This window comes from Vulpes lagopus, chromosome 10, assembly GCF_018345385.1.
Source record: "Vulpes lagopus strain Blue_001 chromosome 10, ASM1834538v1, whole genome shotgun sequence".
In the NCBI taxonomy this organism is placed as follows: Eukaryota; Metazoa; Chordata; class Mammalia; order Carnivora; family Canidae; genus Vulpes; species Vulpes lagopus.
The window spans coordinates 46273219-46291860 of NC_054833.1; the positions used below are offsets into that span (position 1 = coordinate 46273219).

The following is an 18642-nucleotide window of genomic DNA, read 5'->3' on the forward strand; positions in this document are numbered from 1 at the left end:
CTATAACTAAGAGCCAGTGTCACAAACAACACAGGCTAAAGCAAATCCACTTGGCTGCAGATGGGTTTGGTACATGAAGAGCAAAATCATGTACAGGTAAGTGCTTGCCTGCCAAGGCAAAGTGCTCTGGCGGAGAGCACGCTGCAAATATGCATTTCTGGCTGTTACATGAATATTTTTAGAACATGTTACGCTGACTTGTTTCATATGTTAGCTTGGAGAAGAGAAGATGCCAAAGGCATGTGTGGCAGTTACAGTTCCCCTTTGTTAAAAAAAGAAATGGAAACCATAATGCCAACAGCAAAGATGCACAAGTGCAGTACGGTGGCAGCGCAGCCAGTCCACACCAAGATTTCTGCAGCCTTTACACTTGGATTTTATTTGCCTAGCAGGACCCGCCCGCCACCCCACACGTGGGATACGTCAAGCAGGAACATCTGAGCTCTGACCCTGAACCTCAGATAGCAACTTTGCTATCTTCAGTCACAAGTGAAGGATGCTTCCCTACAGCTCAGTTACAAGATTCCAAAATTTCTGGCTGCTTCCAACAATGTCTTCTCTTTCTGTTCAACCCACTCCAAATCTGCATTTAGATGATCTACTTTTAGTGTGTACCTCCACTGGAAGGCAGCATGTTCCAGGAGTCTTTTGCCCAGAGTTAGGGGTGCCCAAATACCCAGTGCATGCATCTTCTCTGTCCCCCTCACTTCCCACTCCCTGTGCCTGCAGCCCTGCTGAGGATCCTTATGCTTTATGGTTGTCTTCCAACATCCAGTTTCTATCCTTCGCAAGTCAGCTGCTGAGCCCACTAAGGCTCCAGGCTGGCAGGCTCATGGGATCTAGTTGCACACTCACTGCTCCCTGGGGATAAGAATAGATCACCGTGACCAATGAGAGTGACAGAGCTGAGTAAACTAACGGCTGCCAGTGTGGGCTTGCATCTTCCAGCAAAACCTTGCGCCTGCATAAAGAGCTTGCCATGAACACTGATGGCAGACGTGGAAAACAATGATATAGATTTCCTTTTTTTCCATTATTTCAACTTTATTCAAGAGCAGGCTGAGTGTGGGGGGTCTCAGAAACTGTGCCCCAGTCAGGTAATTCTATGACTTTTTCTCCCCACTGCCACGCTGGCTTAAAAATGAAAAATTCACTGAATTTGTCAAGCAGTGGAACGTCTCCTAACCGTATCCAATCGACGAGTCACTTTCAGCCTCCCCAGCAGAGAGTACATCCTCATTTACAAGGAATGTTTTCAGGATCATGAAGATGGTCAATAAGATTTGGCTATATTTTCTTTCTCTGGAGCTCCCACATGTACTGCCTGACTGGGCCATGGCTTTTGCAAATTGTTAAGGGGTCCTCAGCTGTGGTCTACCTTTTATAAGAGTTTCTCACTTGGACTCTATATTTCTTTCAATTTGGTTTCAGTTGGCTTTTCAGGCTAAAACCATTACCCTTTGTATATTTAAGATTTGGGTCTTTGATTTAGGAGCCAGCTAGAGGCATGTCATAGCCTTTATTCTTGAGCCTTCATCTCAGAAAGTCCATGTGGCTGGTGATGTCTCAGTGAGGAGCGCCAGTACCCTACCTGGCTTTGCTTCTACACATAAGTACCAACAGTTTGTGAACAGAGCACTCTTTATCTCTTATGTGCTCTAACTGACTTACGTGTGTCAGTCCTGTTCCCTCAACTGAGTGACAGATTTCTGAATGGCAGGGAAAGAGTCTTATGCTTCTTAATCTTCCCCAAGCTTAGAATGGTACTGGCCTACAGAGATGCTTCATAAACACCTGCTGAGGTGTCACCAATGTAGCAACTTGGGTTCTAAATGATACTCTCAACAAGAAATAGCAAGTGAGCAGGCAAGTATCCTAGCTCATGAACTCCCCAGTAACTCATTCAGCTTCCCTCCAGACAGGGCCACACATGCCACCGTTCATTTGCTGCAGCCAAATTGATTGATTTTAAATCAATTGAAACTACTACATATAACTCAATCCATTTTCCCCTCAAGAGTATATTTACATTGCTTGAGATCTTAATTCATATTTTCACAACTTGAGATATATTCATTCAAATTGCTCCTTTCTGAAAGAGTGATTTACTTTCACATTTTTTCAATTAATTTTTACCATAGCAAAGTTGATTCAGCTTCACATTTTTTTTATTTTAAATGAAACAGACCTTGTATTGTCTTTCAGTACTAAACTAGCTGAACAAATGGTGTACACTGCTGCCTCAAACTTTCCCACTCCCTACTTTCAATCATGCCCATCCTTTTAAATTCTGACTTGTATGCAAACGAATCCCAAATATATGCTTCTCAACCTCACCTTTCCTCTGAGACTTGGTTCCATATCTACTACCAGAATATCTCCTTTTCAAATAAAATGCAATAAAAGAAGTCTGCAACTCTGTCTGCCTTCCAAAATTCTATTTGCAAGGCTGTTTGAAATTTATAATTCATTTTCCATAGAAACTGCATTATAAATAGTAATTCAGTTAGTTCTCTGGCTGAGAAACAAAGCTTAGCTAATCCATCTGCAATGGAAAGTAGCAGAAAGCAATATGGTAACGATATGAGTAATTAAATGAAGCACTATAAAGCGAATATACAAAAAATAAGTCTATCTCAGTTGCTAATATGTGAAGTACAGCACTTTTACTGAGAGTAGGGCAGGGCAGAGATCGTGGAGATCCAGAGGACTTCTAAGTTACATTACAGACACCCGGTTCCAAACTCACAGCAGGCTTCACATCTCCTCAATCTAGTTACCATGTCCATGGATCCATCCTCTTCCACTCCCTGGGGCCCTGTCCTCAATCTGACATTATCCTCCCTCACCTTAACTATTTTCATGGTCTTCTAGTTGATTTCTCAAAGTCCAATCTCCTCCTTAAAATCGACCTTGCTTATGGCATTCAGAGTCATCCTTCCTGGACATGATCTTTCACTGTGTCACTGTTCTGTGCAGCAGCACACTGGCCGCCCCCACCAAAGCAGGAGGGCATATCTCTGGCTAAACTGTGGTCTTGGAAAAGAGCTCCCACCTTGGCAAGGCCCATGTGGCATCCGGTGGACATCCTGGCTCCCATCTAAAGTAATCCAGACACTCAAAAAGACTTCTGGGATTCTTGATCAGGAGACAGTACAGGCTCAGTCCCTGAGTGGCCCATCTGCTCTTGAAGACCAGAAAGTGATGCCTCAATTGGGCTATTACATGGTTCTCTTAGAAAGGAGCTAGAATGCTGAGGCTCTCAGCCAGAAGTGGAGATGAGATGGTCACCCTCTGGCTTCTTCTGTTTGATCTCATTTACCATGAATCTCTTTGAACAGAAGGAAAAGACCCATAGGTACGACCACACAGGGAAGCAGCACAGGAGTCAAAGAGCCCTTGCACTGGGGCAAAGCACCTTTTCAGTGACTTTGCAGTGTCTTCATTTTGTACATAGGCAAATGGATGCCCTCCACCCACAGCTGCTGTGAGGATCAAGGGAGCATGCTCAAAAAGAGGACCTACAAAGGTGCCTGATAAAAACATACATGCGGGCAGGTATGCATTAATGAAGTTGGAGATCGGAAGATACACAAACACATTTGGTCAGAGCCCCCATCTCCTGGCCAACCCCTGGCAAATATTTTCATTCAGATGAATGCTCCCTTCATGATCCTTAGGCTGGAATTCAAGCAGAGTCTTGCTTGGTGTTCTATACTCTATCCTGTCTTGCTAAGAGGAACTATCTGGGCAGAGGAGAATTGCTGGTTTACAAATCAGATCCAAGAAATATTCAGGAATTAAGACAATGGCAAATCCAAAGGAGACACGGAATGTGGTCTGGTTAATCAAAACAAAGTGAAACAAAACAAGAAAACCTCTGAAACAAAAGCCAAACCAACCAACAAAAAAGAAGCAGGCCAGCGCTGGCCCTGGCTCTGGATCTGGCCAGCGGGAGCAGAGCGGCTGCCTGTTGTCATGGAGACGCGGGCACAGTGATCCAGGCCCCGCCGCCAAGATTGCAGTGGCGGTGGCAGAGAGCCACACCCAGGGCTCCGTGGTCCCTACCTTAGGCTCCTCCTCTCAGATTCCAGCAAGGAAAACGATAGGAGGGTTCAAAGATGTTTATTTCTTCCATTCTCTGTGTGGTACTCACAGAAATAAATACTTAGGTCTAAGGATTACGAGGCATTATATGTGTAGAAGATTTATCCATTTTCAAAGCATTTCCACAGACACAATTCTCCCAGTGGCACAGGTAGGTACGATGGTGTTATTCTCATTTTGTAGATGATGGAGCCTAGAGAGGTGGCCACAGGGCAGGACACTTCAACCCTCCCGATCCGTGGATTTTCCTTTGGCATAGCATGGATAACGTGACTTACCCGACTACATGAAACTGTACATGACATAGGTTTAAATGTCACTATGTGAACTCCTGGCCAGTGTTGTTCCCATTCACCCCCCATCTCTGCTCCTAAGAAGCAGCAGCACCAAACAGTGTCAGGCACTGGGATGATAATAGATAAAGGACATGTCCTATCTAGCTGTTTAGAATTTGTAGAGGAGCTGTCCCCATTTCTAGTTCCTTGGGCTGTTTGGAAACTATGGGAGCTATCTGGAAACAAAGACTGTAATTGCAATCTGCATTTCCGAATCTCCCATTAGCAGAGTCATCCCACCTACTGTGCGGAGAGGTGACCTCATTAGAGAAGAGGAACCAGCAGTAGAAAACTCAAAGCCTCCGGAACCCTCTGGCAGTTGGGCCCGTGCTCAGGAGAGGCGTCCAGCAGCTGCTGCTGACAATGGGCTTCTGTACCCCATTCCTGCAAAAGCTTTTCTCTGCAGGCCTTTGCTCCTCCCATGAGCTAGCTGGTTTTGTTTTGTTTTATCCTCAAGCAAGATGGCTGCTGATTGCAATGAGCTCAGAATAGCAGAAAGTAATTAAAAATTCATTTTAAAATCTATCGCACAGTTTAACATCTACATTAAGAACACTGCTGGGGTAAATAAGCTGGCATCATCTTTAGTAAGGCAAGAAAAAAGAAGCCAGACAGTCTGTTGCACATGGTTTCAGTAGATAAAATGAACTGTATTTCAGCTGGCCTTTGTACAAGCTTTGTAGGCCTTTTCCTGAAAATGCAAGCGGTCATGACAGCAACCAGCATTTTCCAAGAGGTATGGTAGGTAGAATCTGATGGCTCAACTAGGAAACGTGTTGACTGAGACATAGCTTCAGGAAAAGGGATCTCATGTTTTCTAGGAGCAGTTCTCTTTAGAGGCCACTGACAAATGGTAGTAGAGAGCTGACATTTTAAATCTATTTACATACTTATTTTTTTAGCAGGTATTGGAGCAGAGGGAGAGAGAGAGAGACTCTCAAGCAGGCTCCACATCCAGCCTGGAGCCCAATGCAGGGCTCGATCTCACAACCCTGAGATCAGGACCTGAGCTGAAATCAAGAGTCAGACGCTTAAGCGACAGAACCACCCAAGTGCCCCTGGAGAGTTGACATTGTAATAAGCACTTTTTTTTAATGATACAAGCCTAACATTTATCACATTATATTACGCACCCTACTGCACAGATTATTTAGAGATTAAACCAGACCTTGAGTTGCCAAGGAAGGAAGAGTGGTGCCTCTGGACTCCCGGCTTTCCTCTGTCCCACCAAGCTTTCATGGCACCTCGTCCAGTCCAACATCTGCCTGGACCCACCAAACATTGCCACCAACCCCATCACTGCCCTGTCCCCAAATCTCAATATCATTACCAACAAGAAGCAAATTCTAGTGAATAATGGACAGATACTCTAAGCAAGGAAGTCCCACGTTCAAAGAGGTTTTTCTGAGAGTTGTTTTTTAACTCTAGCAGCAGAAGTGATACCAAGAGCATACTAATGACAAGAAGTTAACTTTCATTCAGTGATCTGTATTTTCACCAGTGGTCTGTGTTTTCTGGGTCCCCACGTCACTTTCTATCAATTTCGAAGGGTGTCTAGGTGGCAATAGGAATCTGATGATGAATATAATAAAATGGGTTCATTTAGCAATCGAATTACATTATTATCATGACCACATTACCCATTTTATTCTCAAATTTATGTTCATTTTCAGAACCAACAACCCATTCCGCTCACTGCATTCAAAGGCAGCACACATATTTTATGTTTAAAGTAACTTGTCGCACTCCAACCTAGGAAATAAATACCAAATCAATTTACTTTCTCCTTCTTCCCCCAACACTGAAAGCAAATGTCAAGTGTTATAAAGCTCCCCAATGATGTCAATAATTTTATTAAAAATTGAGATTTAATACCTCTTCTCATATTCTTGATAGAGGCATTGAAGTAGGTAGGGCTATAAAACTAATAACCTATTTTTCACAGCAAATATTTTCATTCACCTGGGGCAGAGTAAACCAAGGCCTTTATGGCATCGTTAAACCAGATTATGAGAATTTTGATTAAAACCAAAGACACTGACATTTTCCAACCAAAAAAGGATTGTCACCAGAGTCAATGTTTTTGCCCATGCTTGTGTCTGGATGAATCCTAAAGCTGGTGCAGAACATAATGCCTCCAGAGGGCTGTGGGCCGCTGTGTTTCCTTATATGTGTGCCTAAATTAACCACAAACTCTTACCACTTCTAGCCCTGATTCTAAGGGGGTGGAGGTGGGGAGTGGGGATGGGGTGAGGGGGTGGGGCTCTATGCTCCTAGTCACAAAAGGGTAATGCCATTTTGACCTCAATTAACATACACATGAAGCAAACATAGAGACCTTTCTTTATGTGGACTTGGAAAATATTAAAAGCTAGCCTTTTTTCCATTTGTAAAGCAATTAAGAAGACAATGGGCAGACAGGTCTTTAAAAAGAAGGGGAAGGAACCAACGGAGTAATGATGTCCACACTTCTACTGTCAGTGTTGGTTGGAGTTGTCTTCAATAACATAGTTAAGGACATTTTCAAGTTTCTAGGAGGAAAAAATTGAGTTGAAGAGTCCAGTTCTTTTTCTCTCAACTATTACAGAAACAAATGCTAAATCACTTATCATCTTTTGTAAAATTAGAAGTGATTATATTGTAATGTTAGTCTTGGGCATGATTCCTGAATTTTATCAGGTTTTTGCCATTTATAGTGTTTATGGTTAGGGAAATACACTTTGATGTGGCCCACGTTCAAATATAAAGAATAATCACCACATTTTATAGTAAAGGTCTGTTTTGTGGATTCTTTGTTCATGATAATTATATGTTTACCTCTGAAGCTAAGGCAACTACTATTGGTGTTCCTGGGGCCAGGAAAATGAAGAGTTGATGAATGAGTTTCAATCTTTTCTAGACAGAATATTCATGGAGCTTTAGTATTCATATTTTTGACAATAAAGAAGGTATCTACCTTTCTTGGGTTTTGAGTTAGATAGTGAAATGTCACAAAGTCAATCCAATGTTGTGAGACAAAGATGATAGACATCATGTCATAAGTCTTGTTCTTCATCGAGCACATGGGTTGAGGACCCTCTACTTGAAAGGAAACTGCTAGGGACTCAGTGATATTACAATGTCTATGATCATTAACATGTGTCAATACCTGTTACACAGTAGACACTACACCTACACGATTTCTTTCAATTCTTACTACTCTTTGACATAAGCACTATTTCTATTTTATGGAGGATGAAACATAGCTTAAAAATTCTAAGAAATTGTTAAAGGTTGTATAAGACATACTCTGCTGACCTGGTAAAATACAAACACTGAACCAATCTTTAAAATGCAACACAACAAGGGCACCTCACTGGCTCCATCAGAAGAGCATGTGACTCTTGATCTTGGAGTTGGGAGTTCATGTTCCACATCAGGTGTAGAGATTACTTAAACAAATAAATGAATAAACTTTAAAAACCATGCAGGGATCCCTGGGTGGCGCAGCGGTTTGGTGCCTGCCTTTGGCCCAGGGCGCGATCCTGGAGACCCGGGATTGAATCCCACATCGGGCTCCTGGTGCATGGAGCCTGCTTCTCCCTCTGCCTATGTCTCTGCCTCTCTCTCTCTCTCTCTCTTTGACTATCATAAATAAATAAAAATTTTAAAAAAACCATGCAATACAACATTGCCTTGGGTGATGAGTGAGGTCATTTCTTTAACTCTTAGGTTGCTGAATTATTGTGAATTTTGGATTATTAAGCAATAACTGTATTGTATTAGTGGTTCTACCATTTTTCAACATGTAAATATTTTTCTAATTACAACAAAATCCATCTTATTCTACATGGACCCAGAATGGACTATTCTATTAATTAAACATTCTAGCTAATTAAGTGTTAGGGGAAGACGACTCATCTGTAAGAGGTGAAACAGAATCACACATATTTAATATAAACTAAGGACACCTTTTGATAATTCAGGAAACATGTAGGAGACTACAATGCTATAGAGCCATCATGACAAAGGCCAGTTATAATTATACAGGGAAGCAGAACGGCACTACTTTTAATAGAGATTTCAAGCTATTAGACTCTGAGATGTGAAGGCACCTCAGAGATCCTCCATCCAAGCCTTTTATTTACAGATGAGCCACTGGAGACACAGACAAATGGCAGGCTAAGTGATTGGCCTAAGGCCACCCAGGAGTCCAGTGGCAGCCACATAGTGACCAGAATACATGGTAACCAGTTTTAATATGCTAACCTAATTCATCAAAGTCATACTGACCCTACTCAACTCACCACAATTTAGGAGAAGACAAGAAAGATGTGTTGTCATCTGCTTTCTTTCTAAATCTGTTGATTTCCACCCAACCATGGATCTACTTTTTAATGTGTGGATCTTCATTTTTCTCACCATGGCTTCCATAGCACAATGAACATACAATGACATCATGTTGCAAATAAGACCCAGCAAGGGACATGCCCTTTTTCCGGATAGTTTCTGACTTTTCTCTCTTCTTTAATACAAGTTTAATCTGGTTTGAAAGGTGGAGAGGAGCTTCTACCAAGCATTCAATTCCAGCCTTGCAATTTAACCTGCCAGATTTAACTGGGGGATGATTAATCAATTATTTACTTAGCTGGCACCATTTTCCTGTCACTTAAATCATATTTAATTTCAATCTATTATAATCCATTATCAGTGCTGAGTCAAAACCCTTGATGCACTATTTGCTTACGAGATGGTTTCACACATACAGCATCAAAGTACTAAGTGTCTCATGTACATTTCCAGATGACAGACTGCCTCTGTTAAGATGTGGTTCATGTGCACACTTTAGAGATTTCTATATTTTACAACTTTAACATATCCGGTGCCATTTACTACCAAGTGAAAAACCACCGGAACAACCCAATCAATAGTCTATTTAATCTGAAAAGTCACTGTTCATGTAAAATAGAACTTAAACATATTTTTAAAAATCATCCAGATCTTTTATTCCTGCCTGTTTCACAACAAAAAGTCTAAACTCTAAAACTATCTAGATATAAAGGCCAAACGCGATATATGAAACTTAATTGAATTCTAGTTTGGGCAAAGAAATGTAGAATACATTTTGGAAGGATAATTGCACTGGGTATTACATGATACTAGAGAATTAGTGTTAATTTTCTTATGTATGAAAATGGCACAGCAGTTATGTTAGATAATGACCTTATTTTAGGGATAACATCCTTATTTTTAAGAGATGCAGTAAGGACATATTCAGGAATAGGGCATCAAGATGCCTGCAACTCTTGTTAGAAGCAAATACGGCGAATTATTAGTTTGAATTAAAGTGGTTGAAATATAGGTATCCATTGTACTATATTTTCAATTTTTTTTGGTTTGTTTGAAAATTTACAGTAAAAGTTGGAAATTACGAAAAGATCACTTCAGAAAAATAACTTTAAATTCCTTAATTTATATACTTAGCACCACTCCCCAGAGTGGAGAATGCTGTTTGGGGCAGGAGGTAGGTAACAGGTGTCAGAAAAAACATCTGCTTCCTAGAATGATTCTTCATCCAGCAAGGTCAATGCAGAGAAAAGAAGATAAAGCAGAGACAGGTGAGGGTATAATCAGAAGGCATCTGACTTCTTTAAACAGGCCCTGGCAACTTCCACATGGTTGTTCCAGAACCATGCATGCGTAACTGTGGACAAGCTGGCATCCAGCTCCTGGGAACTGGGCAAAGGGAAGAGGGAGGCACTGGGACACTACAGATGTGCCGATGTCCCAATTTTTGAAAGGGGGTAAAGTGTTACACACTTAAAAGAACAGCAGTGGAAAACTCATGCTTCCACATCCTCTGAAGCCACTTTGTTGTTCACTCTAGAGGAGTATGTGGGAGACACACCCAAGTGCGTTTTCCTAATGGCAAATGCTGATGTCAAAAAGCCTGCCTTTTGCCTACTTAGAGTTGCCCTCAACTTTAACCCTTTTGCATATCTCAGCTTCCTACTTTGTAAGGTAGGAAATAGAAATCCTATCTCATAGGTTTCTCATGGGAATAAAAAAAAATGACATTTGTAAAGAGCCTAGTATTGAGCCCGTCACTGAGAAGAGACCCAGTAAGTGGTATCATGTGGGTAGCTGGAATCAAAACACTCAACAGTGTCTTGTGGTAGTCTTCTGGCCAACGTGGAAAAATCAGAGGCATGTTGTAAAACAATTAGGCTTTTTCCTATCTAGTTTAAAACCTGTATTTTAGGATGCCTGGGTGGTCCAGTGTTTGAGTGTCTGCTTTTGGCTCAGGTCATGATCCCAGGGTCCCAGGATCTAGTCCTGCATCAGGCTCTCCAGCCTGCTTCTCCCTCTGCCTATAGCTCTGCCTCTCTCTGTATCTCTCATGAATAAATCTTAAAAAAAAAAAGAAAGAAACCTGTACTTTAAGAGGGTTGATTAATGGAACTATTATCAACTTAGAGAGAGGTCTTAAGTATTGCAAGAACTCATCTTCATCGTTTTTCTACTTTTATGTAAGACTGGGATGAACACCTACAGATGAGGTATCAAAAATATGCAATTTTAGAGAGACAACTGATAGACCAGAGAGATCATAAAAGTAGGATGAGGATAGCCCCGGGTAGTATGTGAGATGGTCCACTGGGTTGTTGGAAGACAAGATCAGAGCTATTTCTCACGGAGACCTCACTAATATTTTAAATGCACTGAGTGACAGTGATATTGTCATGGTCCGTATTGAGAGGATGGCTTGATGACCTGTCAGGTATATAAGAAGCCTGAGAGCTTCTGAAACCACAGGTAACCAAAAGTCCTTCTTGTGTCTGCTTTTTCTCTTTCGCTGCATTAACACAACCATTTTAGCAGAGTTCTGTTCAGTGGATTTATGGATTACATCCTCTAGTTCCAACTAAACCAATCTTACTGAAATGGACAGCTGGCTTAAGGGGGAAAAAACGTTCCCACAAAGGAACGGCAGATTAAAGATAATACTAATAAAGAAAGCACAGGTGAACAACAAGAAATTTGTAGAGTGGATTGTTCTTCCATTCTGGTGTAAGCAGTATGGTGGCCACAGGATACAGATAAAACAATCTGATGAGATCTGCTTGGAAACCAATAAAAAACCTAAAATCATCAAAATGATTTTGAAATATGGATTTGCATCATTAGCTGAACCTTCCCCTAAGTATGTATTATGGCTTGAGATATTAGCTCACATGTATTTAATTTATAAAATATGAAATAATACCTATATGGAAAGTGAATACTCAAAAGTTGTTTGTAGGTGAATCGATCAAAAAGGTTTAGGGAAAATAATCTGGAACTCAAATTTCAAAATGAGCTGCAACAGGGGACAGTTTTAACCGTAATGAAATACAAATGAGAGGAATGAAAAAAAAAGTCCTACATTTTGGGTCAAAAAATCTAATACACAATTACAGGACGTGGGAGATGTGGCTCCAAGTGATCCATGGTACAGACAGAAGACTGAGGTTTGCAGGTGATCACCAGCTTCACGGCAGATAACAGGGTGCTATGGCTAACAAAAGACACCCAATCTCAGGCTGCCTCTCCTGGGGCAGCTCTGGTGTCTAGAAACGGGGAGACAATGGTGTCTTTATACTCTATTGGTCCATATGTGGAAGACTGTTCAGTTTTACCTGAAACACACAGGTTTCCCCAGAAAACCTTCTGGCAATGGTAGGAGGCTAGACCAGAAAGCCTTGAAGATAACCCAAACTCTGAACTCCCAAGTTTCAGAAGACGCAGAAACAGGATCTAGGTAACAGGAGCAACAGACCTGAAACAGTTTAGCTTGCTAGGCAGTCCGCTCAAATGTAATTCCACGACAGTAGGAACTGTTATCCTGACTGAGTTCTGGGCAGTGCTGCATCCCAACACCCAGGACAGTGCCTGGCTCCTAATCTGCCTTCAGTACATGTTAGTCATCAGAGCAAGGAACGTCTCATTACTTGAGGTACCCATGAAGAAGCTGCATGGGATTTTATTACCAAAGAAGTGCCAACTCTAAGACACTACAATTTTATATTTGCATATTACAACCTTTTCCTGGACAGATTAAAATCTCTCTGGCCTTTTAAACAAGGTTTTAATTGAACATTCCACATTTCTAAGGGTGATTCTCTATTCAGATCAACTTTGATTTTTTTTTCCCCAAATAATTTGGTATTTTTTTAAATCTTTTTTTTCTTTCCAACTATCTCTTTTCCGACTGAAAACGTACAGTGAGATTACTGAAGCCAAATCTGCCAGGAATTTGTAAACAATAATATTTTGTCCTCTCTTTCTACTCAAAGGGCAGCAAATGAATACAAAAAAAAACAAATGTAGTGTAAGAAACCTCAAAATATTTTAGGTAAGGTTTAGGGAGAGAAAAATAATTAAGTGCCATGAAGATACACGTGCATGCAGAGACGACGGTACAGCCGTATACCAGACTAATGAAAGAACAGGTTCAGTATCTGATGTTTCCTACAACCTGACAGGACAATAAAGAATAATTCCTTAAACCACTTCAGCTTATTAGAAATTAGATTCTTAAAAAAAGGAAACTTCAAGTGGAAACAAATGAAAGAGGAAACCACTGCCCAAATTATGAATATGAAAAATAAACATGAAAAAAATATGAGCTAAATAGCTCAGTGCTAATACCCTAAAATAGCACTGAACAACTGTGCTATAGCTAAACTTAAAACAATTTTGCCCATCTCCTTTAAAATAAATACCAAACAAAAATCTGATTTCCTGCCTGCCAGCACTGATCAGTCAGTATTTTCTGTAGAACATTTTAAAATGACCCAAGTAATTGTGATTTTATTTTGAAGATAAGATCTGTCCAAGCAAGCCCCTAAGAAAGATGGAAGTCTGACCAATCTTTCAAGAAAGTCTTGGAGAAATAGCAACCCTCCGTATTATCCCAGAAAGGTAGGCTAAGCATTTCTGGGGCCATGCCCCAACTAGGGGAGTGCTGAGAGAGAGCATCTGCCATTTGTCTGGTTATTATCACGGCGAAGCTCAGCAACCCCAAGATAGAAGCTGGGTGGTCTGTGATGGGGGAGGCAGAGCATGGATTCATCCTCCACTGGAACAGTCGAGAGGATCATCCCTACAGGTTAGGCCCAACCCTGAAACTCTACGATGTCAGGAAATGCTGCGAACCGTGGGTCTGCTGGATGATTAAATTTCACAGAGATTTCGGGAGTGTGCGGAAAATACATTGTTCCTTCAAGACTTAATCTAAAGGGCAAGAAAGCAGGTCATTTTTTTTATCGCCGGCTTCCATCAGCAAGATTAAAATACAACAAAAAAACACATTTGAGAATCAGAGTCTTATGATCAAGTAAGGAGCTATTGTAGAAAGAGCCCAGATAATGCAGTAGCCAAATTCAAGGTGGAGGAGAAGAGGAAGTATCAGAATGCAGCACAAAGAAATACCGTGCTCAACTCTGCCAGGTTCTGCTAATAGCGACGGGCTCCTCATTCTTGCTGTTTGCTATTCAGCTGAGGCTCTGAGCTGTCAGGAGACACAGGCCACAGTGTGGATCCCCAGGCCTGGGATGACAGAGGCCCGGGAGTCCTGCTCAGTGACAGATGCTGGACTGAGATAACCAGAAAGAATAGGAAATGTGTGCAACAGCAGCTGGGCCAGACAAATTCAACTTCCCACCTGCTGTTGATTTACACATTCATCTCTCAAACTCCATCCCTGTCCATGTAGAAATCTGCCAGCACGTCGAAAAATTAATCAATTTGGGGAAAGGAGGGAGTTATCCATGGTCGATTTTATATTCTTTCTGTAAACACATTTGTGTAGCATCGAGGCAGCTGAGCTCGACAGCATGGCTTTTTCTGCTCTCTGCTGTAATCACCCATACACCTGGGACTCACACAGCTCTCACTGCTGTTTTCTTAGATGAGATTTTTTTTTTTCCTAGGGTAAAGCTGGCTTTGGAAACTAATTATATATGTCTATGTTTTTTTGTTGGGCTTCCGAGGACACCACGGACATCTGATTTGCATTTCTGTCTTGTCCCTCCCTCAATGCCTTTGTTGCTTTTCCTTTTGTCTGTATGGAAAACAAGAGCAATTTTCAAACCCGGCTGGTCAAACATGTTACCCTTTAGAGCGCGTGTCTATATACGTATGTAAAATTCAAGTGCCTCGTTTGCTGCAAAACAACCTTTATTCTGAAGAACATTTCAGCTCAAGGAAATGCTCTTTAAAATGTCTAATTCCCCACTGTGATTTCCTTTAAAGTTCTAATTAGTTGTGCACAGTAATGAATTCTGTAAATTGCAGTGTTTCGTTTAAAGCATTTAAGGTACAGAAGGCTCTAATAATGAGTTTTGCCACAATCAGTCTTTGAAGAAAGTAATTTTGAAATTCAGGTTTCATATTTTTGGAGATGTCATGCATCTTAGAAACAATCACAATGTTGAGTCTCAAATTAATATTTGTTGCTTAATGCCATCAAAATGTCAGATTAATGAGTAATTAACGATGTGTGTACATAATGTTATTTCCTTCTCTCTGAGGAGGCCAAATGCATAATGGAGAATTCAAGATATGAAACATCTTTCAACAAATGTATTTTCAGAGTTTCCATTTTAAATAACTTACTACCAGGTCTGTAACGGTCTGTCTTTAATGGTCAGCAAACAGCTGGGTTTATAGATAACACAGTGAACATAAAATATTCATGTTATTTAAGCTACTTCTACATTTTACTAATAGTCTTTGATTTGCTGGTTTTGAAGGGGAAAAGGAACCATCACCACTGCCACCCTTGCCCCCCGCCCCGACACACCCACCCACACAGACTTTTTTTTTAAAAAAAAATATTTATTTGCACCAACATCCTCTTTCAGCTATGCTCTGTTTTAGAACAACTAAGCTACTTTTTATCCCATATCAGCTTTCCAATCTTCCCTTCTCTTCTTGGACTTAATTGAAACTTGACCCCTCTGAGTACTCTTCCTACTTTCTCAGCCTCTCGGGGTTGGGCAGGGAGCTGTCTCCTGCCTGGTCAGCATAAGCTCTTCGCTTGGCATCCTCCCTCCATGACCCTCCACGAAGGACTCACGTCCTCAGGCTGACCGCTCCCCCAGAGCCCTTTGGCCTCTCAACGGCATGAGGTCTGTTATCCCCCTCTCATCTACACTGGCCCCTCTCCTTCCTTCCAAGACTTGGGGTTGATGATTTGCAAACTGCCTTCTCCCATGGTCCAGACTCCCTTGCTGCTCTGACATCCCCTACACTCCTCCAGTGAATATCCCCAGCCCTGGACGATCCCCACTATTCATTCTGCCCATTACTGCCACCGAGTCGCCAATCCTCATACACCTGGTTTGGTACAGATTCAAACGTGGTCAACTCGAGAGGTACGGATGCTGCAGCAGACACCCTGGGGAACTATTCCAGCCCCTTCCCTAGCTGCCGAGGCTCCCAGCTTGTCCTCAGCCGCCTGCCTGGCCTCGGTGGAGAACCCGGCCACCAGACTCAGAGCAGGCCAAGCCCTCTGGGGGGTACGCCACATGTCTCCCCCCATTCTTCCCTAAAGCAACAAGGTCCTCTCTTGGTCTCCGCCCCATGAATTCTAGTTCACACCCAGCCCACTCTTAATGATATCTTGTCCTGCATTTATCCTCTCCTTCTCCTGAGCAGTTTTGCTGACATTTTATCTTTTAAAACAAAAACAAAACGCTTTATTTGACCCTGCTCTTATTCCTCTTCCTCTTCAATCACACCTTCCGTTTTCGTGCCAAGTCCCTTGATTACAGGCTCCCCACACGTGGGTCCCCGCTGTTCATTCATTCCTCTCTTAACCTTCCAGAGTCTAGGCTCCTTCTAGCTTCATGATATTACTGAAAATGATACTGAAGGTTCACCATGCACCTGCCTCTCAACAAATTCATTAGCATTTCTCTTTCCTTCCCTCTTGATCAGCAGCTCTCGAAACTACCTGGGCACAAGGACCATTTTTGAAACCTTTAAAAAATATAACGTTCAGACTGGGTCTCCCACCTGGAGAAATTTCAATTTCATTACCTTGGAGCGGGGCTCAGACACTGGCATCTTTTGAAAGTGCCCTAGGTGACTCTAGCGTGTACCAGGGTGGAGCCCCATCCTTGACATGATCACAGTACCCATGGGGAAAGCCTGGGCTCTGTTCTGGGCACAGTCCCTCTTCTCTGCTCATCCAAACTCCTTTCGACGTCGTTCTGCTTCTTGTTCTTTAGCTGTACTGTACCCCGTGCATTTTTCCCAAAGGATATCCCTCCCCCCACCCTACCTGTTCCTTTTCCCCCTCTCACAGGTCATTTATAATTCATAGGAATCATGTCCAGATCTTATCTCTCACTAAAACCCAGAACTCAGACCCTCAATAGAACTGCTGTGCATTTCTAGTTTGTGCTGCCTGGTGTGTGATCTGATGACAACAATGATCTAAGACCATCTTCCTTCTCATCAGTCCCACCCCGTATCACTAGTACTACTGTGTGTGTGTGTGTGTGTGTGTGTGTGTGTGTTTTATTTCAATTTAAACTGCACTCAAATAAAAATCCTGAAAAACGTCCACTGTCAAGCCTCGCTTACTTCCAAATTCATGTGGAAGTAAATCAAACCACAAGGGAGACTCATCAATTATATGAGTATTCTATCAATTATATTAATTTCTGGACAATGAAGAAAAAGAAGTACTCTCCAGACCCATATAAGATGCAAGAAAACCTGCTTTTAAATCTCCTCATTACTGATCATCAAGAAACGGTTGGCCCTGGGATTTCTATCAGACACGCTGATCGTTGAACTGACCTGGGTGTCATGTGGCCTTGCCCCCATGGCACAACTCGCTTGCTCTGAGGCCCTCTGCATAATCCCACACGCCCTGATTTTCCATGCAGAGCACCGAAAAGTATACACAAAACATGCGGTAAGAGAAATGGTTCCAACCTACCCTCAGAGGCTCAAAGTGCCAATGACACACAACATCCTGAATCAGGAGGCCTCAGGGTAGTATGGCACCTGCCAGTGCATTTTATGTCACCACACAGAGTTCATCCATCTTGCTCTGGGGCCGCAAGGTCTCCCATTCTTTCTCCAAAGACCCTGTTGCCCAAGTTTGCTTTCTGTCTCAAGAACCGAGTCTAGAATGCACGCTCAAAACCATGAGGACTGCTATTTAATCACACCCATTCACTTATCTTCTTAAGCAACGAAAAGGACACCACATGTCATGAAAATCACATTAAAAATATCATTGAAATTAAAGCATATTCTTATTGTTTTCTTATAGACATAATATTTGTTTTTAACAAACCAGAGGATGGTTTGTTTGTTTGTTTGTTTTCTCAATTTGTCTATCCAAAGGTGAGTCCTACTTCTGCCTATTGGGGCCATTCCTGTAGACCAGAGCCCTACAGAAAACATGCTTGGGTGACATTGACCACAGCCTGACCCAATGTGCCCCAGTAGGGAACTGCTAGGAAAAGCAGACCAGCTGCCTTTTAAAAGACCCGCCCAGCACCCCCTCTCCTTGTACAGACTACTGTAACAGAATGAGCATCTTTCACATCTGATTTCATAACTAGTCCTCATCTCACATCGTATCACATCCAGGAGATGGTATATGTTACCAGGAAAACCACTGCAACCATGTGTTACAAGAGGCAACCATCTCAGGGTGGGGGTGATGGGGACTGTGGGCGAATATGTGCCTTCCCTGACTTTATAGGAAAAGGAAACAGGGGAGAGAATTTAGTGCTGGATTACAGGGTAGGAGATATGTACCTGACGATACTAAGCTTCAGATGAATGTTCAGCCCGAGGGGTCACTGATGCTAGAAGGCTTGGCTCTGCTAAAAATTTAATACTATAAGAGACAGTGAGAATTCACTGGAAGTGGGGTTAGCAAAAAGATAAGAATCAAAAAGATACGGTGGCACATTTATACACCCATGTTCATGGCAGTGCTATTCATATAGCGAAGAAGTGAAAGAAATCCAATCAACAGATGAACAGATAATCAAAATATCTGTTGTCCATCAACAGATAAATAGATAATCAAAATGTGGGATACAGATAATAGATACACAATGGAATATTATTCAGTCTTAAAAAGAGAAGAAGTCCTGCCCAATGCTACAACATGGCTGAACCTTGAGAATATTATGCTGAGTCA

At 41.9% G+C, this 18642-nt stretch overlaps 1 protein-coding gene across 21 annotated transcripts in view; it reads right to left on the reverse strand.

Annotated features, from left to right (window-relative positions):
• Positions 1-18642, reverse strand: part of NCAM1 (neural cell adhesion molecule 1) — a 299065-nt gene that overhangs the window by 109939 nt on the left and 170484 nt on the right. The gene's annotated exons all lie outside the window — the stretch shown is intronic.